At 36.8% G+C, this 9,672-nt stretch overlaps 1 pseudogene; it reads left to right on the plus strand.

The window, feature by feature from the left end:
* The first annotated feature begins 529 nt into the window (after window positions 1–529).
* On the plus strand, window positions 530–9,313 carry LOC131843590 (serine protease snake-like; annotated as a pseudogene).
* The last annotated feature ends 359 nt before the right edge of the window (window positions 9,314–9,672 follow it).

The raw sequence follows: 9,672 nt of genomic DNA on the forward strand, positions 1-9,672 counted from the left end.
ATATAAAAAAAGGGGGATGAAAATAGATATAGGGGGGATGCGAAAATAGATGGCCGATTCTCAGACCTACTCAATACGCTCACAAAATTTCATGAGAATCGGTTCGAACAAGCCGTTTCGGAGGAGTATGGGAACGAAAACTGTCACACGAGAATTTTATATATAACATTTTTAAACTTTCGTGTTTAATATACATTATTTATATTATTAACCGGATCTTAACACGGCTAGTAAAAAATCAGTCGAAACGTCGAGAGAGTGCTGGTAGGTTGACTCCATTCTGCAATTGGCCTCATTCGCCGTTGTGCGTGAACGTCGAGAGAGGTAATTCCTTTTATTTGCCATAAAATTTGTCGTGCTAAGACCCGGTTAATAATATGAATAATGTATATTTACATAGTATACAATGAAACTTTCCCGGTCCGGCCGCTTAGATCTTTTAAACAACGCAACGGATTTTAAGTGATTGTAGATGAAGTTTATCAGGATTGTTTTCTCGTAAATAATTCAAGATGTGTTTTGTTTCCAGGAAGAACGGTATAAGCCCCACATTTTGCAAGTACAGCGCTCTCGGGAGTCCAGTCATATGTTGTAAAGATGTTAACTCCACATCTTGCAAGCGGCAACACCGCTAAACAGCGAGTAAGTTAATTTTACCTATGTAACTAGACTCTGAAGATGGAAAGATAAAATAACAAAGGATTAAAGAAAAGAGACAATTCACCTAAATTCAAAATATCTTTTCATGTAGGTCTATTACAGACTCTATGATATGTCAAATCTACCGTCAGTTGGATTGATTGCGAGATGAGAAGAACTGACAAGAAACTCAGCTCGTATTTATTTCAAATAAATGTTGTTATACAAACATAAACAAGTATACAATAATACAGATTCATTTTTAAATTCAAATTTGAGAGAATAGAGTAACTAGCAGTATATGCTATTGCAAAAGCAAATAGTCTAATCATTGTTCATAACCGGAATGTGTGGTGTGACAAGAATGGATAAGATAAAGAATGAATACATTAGAGGAAGTAAGAAAGTGGCGCCGGTGTCAGAGAGGTTGAAGAGTAATCGTCTATCATGGTATGGACATAATGCGTAGGAATGAGGATAATATTTAGAAAGGTGTTACATATGAATGTGCGGATGGTTATAAGGGCAGAGGAAGGCCGACAAAGAGATGGATGGACTGTGTGAAAGACGATATGGTAAGACTGGGAGTGTGAATAACGAGATGATCAGTAAAGGCACGTGTTGAATTATGAATGAATGAACTGTATTCACAAAGGCATTGAATGAAAGACTGCATGCTAATGGAACACACACACGAGACCGCCCTCGCCGGCGAAGACGACGACCTCATACACCTCATATCGCGCATTCAACTACAAGGTGTGCGCCCGGGGCGCTCCACACCGGCGCTCCCGTCGTTCCTCCGATCGATCTCCTCGACCAATTCAACGTGATCGATGTTACGACGGCCTGAGCCGAGGTTCGAAACCTCTATTGGTGGCCTCAGACTAAAGTCGTATCCGTCAGGCAGGAGTTGGCCTTCAGCCGCTCCATAAGTCCTTCCTTGGTTTGGAGTGGCCCTATAGTTCGGGTGAAGCTAAAAGGCCAGCTGCGACCAACAGCATTAGACTAGTCCGAAAAAAAGTTAATGGAATGCGTTCAATCTGCTAATGATATATCTTCTTCCAGCGGTCCACCAATTTGGGGCGTTTATAAGAGACACAAGGAGAGTCAAAGAACGAAGTGAGTAATAAAATCGCTAACATCATGTAGCATCCTTACTTCCTACTAACAAATGCGAAAGTAACTCTGTCGGTCTGTTTGTTGTAAAGGGTTGTATAAGTTTAAAGGGGAGATGAACTCCTCACAACCCTTTTTAGATTGTATGGAAACATCATCTTACTAGCTTACTTAACTACTTCGTATTTCAAAAAGTTTGAAACTAATTTTTTGGACTGTTGATTAAACAATTAAAAATAACATTACACGTGAGATCTGATTGAGGTTAAATTTATCAAAATAATTAATATTCAGTTGAAAGGCCTGGGATGTTATAAGTGTTGTTATTCGTCGGTTCACATCAAATCCAAAGTGCCTTTATCAGTTTCAGCCGGCCTTCCTGAGGGTGGCATCTTCGACATCAAAATTGCCGGATCGAATTTAGCGAACCAGTTCTGGCACTAGCGTACTGTTAATACACAATTTATTTATTTGTCTCGTTACATGGTAGTTAGGTAGGTAGGATTTTATTAACTAATAAAAGTACATGACATGCAGCACCCTAGAGGTATGCAAATATTCAAATTAAATCATATTCAATTTAATATAAAATTATGTCATTACATTACGACACCTTCCACACAACACATCTTCTCCACACATATCGGCCAATTTCTTCTGACTTGAACAGCATTTTTGCCCTTTCTGTAGTAAACAGTTTAGATATGTCGAAAATACTGCATATATTCCTCTCCATATTTAAAAGGACACCAACTAAAACTACTGCGTAGAATTAATAATTTTTCACACAAGGCTTATATGAGCCTCAAGCATATACAAATTATACGGCTTAAGTGTGAAGTTGAATGCAAAATACAATTAAATCCTAAGTTAGAAAACGAAATTACTGAACAACCTAATATTTTATTTGAATTGAGTAACTGTCTGATAATAGGTAGCTACCGCTTGGGTATAGCGATGATAACCTGATTTTTTATATATATGTATATTTATTAATTTACTTACATAACTATTATTTACAGGTCAGCTTCCAATACAATAGTGTATCTAATTCTATATTATACATGTTCGTTAACATGACATATAACATACAATGTTGTTTTTGTGAATTCACACAGACTACACACAAACAAGTCAGTTGTTTCTGCTATTTTATTGAAAGTGGCCAGTGCGTGTGTCATGGGCGCGTTGTTTAATAAATTAGTTTTGCCGCGAGGTACCGCTAATAACTGGGGCCTACGTCGCCGCCCCAGGTAATTATCTGGTACCTGTAAAACTTATCAAACCAAGAAATAGAAATAGAAATAGAAATAATCTTTATTCAAATAAACCACATAAGCACTTTTGAATAGTCATATTTTGATTCTACCACTCATTCGGAATGCAGATTCATCACAAGAAGAATGAGCAAGAAACTTGTGTGTTGCTCTTTTTAATAGATGTTTTTTTTTATATAAATAATTACAGTATAACAAGTAAGAGGCATGCGATAATCAACATAGAAGTCGCTACGCACTCATTATTAATGTAATCAGATAATATTGTCAGTGTTATGGATTTAAAGTTTTCTATAAAAACATTATTATCGTTAACGAATTCTTCAATTTTATAGTAAGCTTTTTTGCAAAGGAACTGTTTGATTTGACATTTAAATCTTTTTCTGGTAGATTTATAACATACTCTGGTATTTTATTGTAAAACTTACGCAATTGCCACAAAACGAATTACTAACTTTAGCCAAACGACATTTAGGTAAAATCAGTTTGTTATTGTTACGTAAGCTTTTATTAGTGCAATCACTAACTCTTTTGAAACTGTCTACATATATTCCTTCGGCATACATGATATTTTCAAATGTATTGAGAAGCAGAGAATTGGTGATTTAACCCCGAATCACTTTAAATATGTATAAGACTTTTATATTAATACAATACCCATTCCCGGATATGAAATTCCAGGCTTGTTATCTTAATTTAACGTAGCTTCGTTACCTTCGTGGTATAAAAAAAACTCATGTTTCTAGAGGCAGTACAGCTGAGTGTGTGACAGAGAAGGTCGATTTTATACCGTTACTGCCGAATCCAGAGACGATGTCTATATCTTCACCAAAGTGCGAGTATTCAGGAGTGGAACTCATTGCTGGGTGGCCTGTGGAGCGCTGATCAAGTGAGAGTTTCCGCATATGGTAATATTCATAGATATACATATAAATAAAATAGGAGTGTCTGTTTGTAATATTGAAACAACCGTTTTTTACTACATGCATATAAATATAAATACGGTACATACACCAATATAACATTTTTTACAATTTGTCTGTCTGACTGTCGGTCTGTTTGTTCCGATAATCTCGGAAATGGCCGGACCGATTTTGACGGGACTTTTCTGGTAGATAGCTGATGTAATAAGGAGTAACTTAGGCTACTTTTATTTTAGAAAAATAAAGTTAATTCCCACGCTAGTATAATAATATATTTATATAAGAGAATATTGAACACTAAACGACATGGAATTTTATATATTCGTATTATTTACTAGTGCAATGAAATCACATAAAACCAAAATGTCTTCATTCATTTAAATGTTTAGGCAGCAATAGGTTTTACAAACTTGACGGTGGCTACAACTTCAACTGTGGAAGCCTCATCAGTCCTCGGTTCGTGCTGACAGCCGGCCACTGCACCCGAGACCCTGGAGCGAAGGACCCTGGAGCCTGTCATCGTTAGGCTTGGAGACCAGAACATAGACCCTAGTGTCAGTGATGGAGCCAACCCAGTGGATGTACGTATATTACAAAGAGGAACAAACTCATCATAACTTTTTCTTAACCCATGTCACTTTGGGTCGGCGATTAGAACAAAAAATTAAGAAAATGCATTATTCAAATAAACTTAAATTTAAGTACTTTTGAATGGTCGTAGAAAAGCTGTATCATCACAAGATGATATAGATTCATTACTACTTATGAGGAAACTAGTACTCGCTGTCCATTACCGTTTGTGCCGCTGCGCAAACAAATAGATAATCCCGCAGTTGTAGACCGGATAGGATCCGATCGATCCCCCGTCCAATTCAAACGGGGATCGAAATTACGACGGCCTGAACCGAGGTTCGAACCGGTAGTGGTGCCCTCAGACTAAAGTCGTATCCGTCAGGCAGGAGTTGGCCTTCAGCCGCTCCATAAGTCCTTCCGCGGGTTTGGAGTGCCATCTGCACTTTCCCCCTAACGTACAGTGAAGCTGTAAAAGCCAGCTGCGGCCAACAGCATTAGAGTAGTCCGAAAAAAAAAAGGATTCAATATCCCACCGAATTACGTGAGAATTGTCACCCGTCGTCGTGTCAGACTGTTTGCAACCGCGTCGGTACACAGCCACGCTAGCAATTCTCACTATGAGAGCATTGCAATTATTAAATTTATTTTTAGGTAAGGTCCAAGATGCTGACGTATATACAGAAACCTTGGCTTCCATAATAAATAAAATAAGAATATATTTATCATCGTATAATTTTAGTAGTAAAAATAGTTTTAAAATATAAACGTTAGCAACGGCAATTAGCTGTAAGTTTATATTGTGTTAATTAAATTGATAAAAAAAAGTCGCTGTCGCTGTCTGTCCATCACTATGATTTTTTTTTAGTAGAAAGAGCGATTCAAGAGAAAGGTTTATATATATAACACATGTACACCCGTGCGAAGCCGGGGCGAGTAGATAGTAAGTTTACAAGTTTCTGCCCGTATGTATGGTATATGCCACAAAGTGTAAAAAACCAATAGCTGTGAAAATAAGATAACAATAATAGTATAATGGTACTCTTTCACGCAAAAACTACTAAACAGATTTTGATGAAACTTTACACTAATATAGCTTATACATCAGAATAACATATTAGTATGTATAATTATATCGATTGTTTATATTACATCAGGTTTCTATAAAGAGAATCCACAAACACCCCGACTACCGTCCGCCAGCGAGATACAACGATATCGCGTTGCTGGAGCTAAACTCGGCCGTGGAGTTCGAGTCAGCCATACGGCCCGCCTGCTTGTGGCGACAGAGCGGATTCGGGGGTCAAACTAAAGCTATAGCCACCGGGTGGGGAGTTGTTAACCCTGGTGAGTAATTTAAAATAATTCAAGTAATAATAATATCTTAGGACAATAATTTATAGAACAGAATAGAAAATAATTTATTCAAATAAACCTAATTTAAGCACTTTTGAATAGTCATATCAATTTTTTGTTCGGAAACCTGCCTCATCACAAGAAGAACGAGCAAGAAACTTGTGTGTTGCTCTTTTAAATAATCCTTGTAATTTTATATTATTAACTGGGTCTTAACACGAATAATTTTATGGCAAACAAATATATTTACCTCTCTCGACGTTTAATAATATAAATAAAGCATTTTAAACACAAAAGTTTATAAAAAAAATCTTAGGACAATTCACACAGCGCCATCTAGACCTAAGTTACGTACAACTTGTAATCGGCATGTATATAACAATATTTTATTTTATATATTGTTATACTACTATCATTATTATACTTGTAAATACAAAAAAAAATTAATAAATTTTAGAAATAGCAAATGTTAGCAAAGGAGGTTATAACCCTAAAATCTTATATATAAGATTCTCGTGTCACAATGTTAGTTACTTTGAAACGGCTCGACCGATTTTTGTGAAATTTTATATGCATATTCAGTAGGTCTGAGAATCGGATACTATCTATTTTTCATACCGGGCGGGAGTTGGCATTCAGCCGCCGCATAAGTCCTTCCTTTGGTTTGGAATGCCATCTGCACTCGTCCCAAAGCCTCAAAAAAAAAAGGTGCGTTCAGAAATTTATTGCGTAACTAAACTTTAAAACTCCTTTAATTCTGAGGCGGAATGGAGTTCACGGGTCAGCTAGTCTATACATATAAATAAAATTGGAGTGTCTGTTTGTAATATTGAAATAACCGTTTTTTACTACATGCATATGAATATATATACGGTACATATACCAAAATAACAATTTTTGTCTGTCTGTCTGTCGGTCTGTTTGTTCCGGCTAATCTCTGAAATGGCTGGACCGATTTTGACAGAACTTTTTTTGGCAGGTAGCTGATTTATAAGGAGTAACTTAGGCTACTTTTATTTTAGAAAAATAAAGTTAATTTCCACGCGGTCGAAGCCGCGGGAACAGCTTGTTATAAATAAATTTAATTTCAGATACAAGAGAGCTAGCGAAAGATCTACAGAAGGTGTCGCTGAGTCTGTTTGACAATTCTGATTGTGATGCTAAACTGCTCAACACTAGATACCGTCACTGGAAGGGACTGTCACCGTCGCAGATGTGCGCTGGTGAGCTCAGAGGAGGAAAGGACACGTGTCAGGTAATTGTAATGAGTTTCGTAGACATATTTAAATAATAAGATTCTGTAATTTATTTCTTTCTTAAATTACAAAACTGAAGTGGCAATGGGCAGGGCACATAGCTCGTAAGACAGATGGCCGTTGGGGCAGTAAAGTCCTCAAGTGGTTACAGTAGACCGGAAGACGCAGCGTAGGAAGGACTCCAGCAAGGTGGAATGACGATCTGGTCAAGATCGCTGGAAGGCGTTGGATGCGAGCAGCGCAGGACCGATCGTCGTGGAGATCTTTGGGAAGGCTTTTGTTCAGCAGTGGACATCCGGGCTGAGATGATGATTCTGTCTTTTAATTGTCAAAGTCGATATTTTAATTGCAGTATTATTTTAGTGAATTAAAACCCTTCAATATGCGGTTTTATCTTCTTTATGATTCCAAAATTCATTAATTAAAAAAAAATTACGTCACATATTGACGGTCTCGGTGGTCTAGTGGCTTAGCTCACCGCTTTACGTCCGATGGTCGCGGGTTCGATTCTCGCACGCTACAAACATTCGTATTCATGGGTCTGTTTGTATCGGTCTAACTGTTTTCTATGTAATAATAATAATAATCATTTATTCAGCATCATAGTAAAAATATAAAAAAAAAAATTATTCGCTATGAGCTGAAAGGGCCTCCATTCAGCTGGAGCCACAGTGTGTCACTAAAAAAAATTTCGCTATGAGCTGAAAGAGCCTCCACTCAGCTAGTGCCGCAGTGTGTCACTGCAGCGCTGATTTTCAGTGGAGCGACTCGAAAAAAAAAATTGCTTTCTTGATGATGCTATCTAAATATATATAACTCAAAGGTGACTGACTGACATAGTGATCTATCAACGCACAGCCCAAACCACTGGACGGATCGGGCTGAAATTTGGCATGCAGGTAGATGTTATGACGTAGGCATCCCCTAAGAAGGATTTTTTGATAAATTCCAACCCTAAGGGGATAGGGGACCCTACCCTACCCTAAAAAAAATAGGGGATGAAAGTTTGTATAAAACTTCTTAGATTTTCGACTGATTGAACTGAAATTAAAGATTGGAGCTACTATTATGAAGACGTTTATCGCACATAAATAAGGATTTTGATAAATTCAACCCCCATGGAGATGAAATAGGGATGATACAGAATGTAAATGTATTAGTTTAAACCTATCAGTACGTAATGGAACGTACCTAATGAATTAAGACGAACAAAATAATTTTTAGTTCTTTAGGCTACTTTTATTTTTAGAAAAATATTAAGGGTTAAATTCCACGCGGAAGAAGTCGCGGGGGAACAGCTAGTTGTATATATTCTTTGTATTAATGTATATATACTAAGTATATATATATAGGTATTTACAAAAACAAAATGTGTTATGTATTTGTATCGGTAATCTAGTACCCATAACACAAGCTTTAGCTAGCTTAACTTGGGTATACTGTACTAGATGGCGCTGTGTGAATTGTCCAAGGATATTATTTTTATATTTTTTTTTCTAAAGGACTTAAGAAACCTTATTATATCCTTCTTGAAAACTCCATGCTGTAGTCTCTCTAGAAAAACATCTACATATACATATGATACATCTAAAATTATTTTTTTATACTACGATGGTGGTAATTGAGTTTCTTGCCAGTTCTTCTCAATTGGATCTATATACCGAACTGGACGGTAGGGAAAAATAAAATTATAATGTAAAAATTTAACGTTCATAAGCGGCTAAAATGTCCATGAATAAATGATTTTTGAATTAGAATTTGCAACCCACATGGCCTATCTGGTGGTAACGTTACCCTATGGACGCCTGAGACACCAGGGGTGACGTGCGCGTTGCACCGTTCCATTATCATCCACAAAAAACCTACACGTCATTTCTAATCAAACCTTGGCAAAGAAGCAGAAAGAAGAACTCAACATGTTTTTTTTCTCATTTCAGGGTGATTCGGATCTCTTACAAATAGCTTCGAAAGACAACCAATGCATCTTTCATATTATTGGCATCACGTCGTTTGGTAAGCAGTGTGCTAAGAGCGGACTGCCAGCCGTCTACACCAGAATATCAAGCTATTTAGACTGGATCGAGGGCATTGTGTGGCCTGGAGAATAAATGTTAATACTTAATTATTATTAATTAATTAAATACTTTTTTATATATTTTTTTTTATTTACACCAATATTATAGAGCATGAGCCCACGACGGACACACATACGTCATTTTAGTAAACGTGAAAGTTCTTGTATGTGTCCCCAACACAGGTAAGAACGATCCCCAAACAATGAAACCTGGATCGTGGTTCCTTTGGCAGGTAACATGTAAAAAATGTGTAAAAAAAATCATATCAAATTCGTTATTTTAAGAAACTCCATATTTTCATATATTGTTCGTAGCATTATTATAAATTGCTCTGCTCATTGCCAGACCCTTAGTGTGTGTGGTTCCAACCCCCCTGCCGGACCCCCCCTAAACTATACTATTTTTATAAATAAAACTTACGTCATTTTAATAAAGCTGAACTTTATATATATTATTG

This window comes from Achroia grisella, unplaced genomic scaffold (assembly GCF_030625045.1).
Source record: "Achroia grisella isolate CSIRO2021 unplaced genomic scaffold, CSIRO_AGI_Agris_v1 utg32193, whole genome shotgun sequence".
Lineage (NCBI taxonomy): Eukaryota > Metazoa > Arthropoda > Insecta > Lepidoptera > Pyralidae > Achroia > Achroia grisella.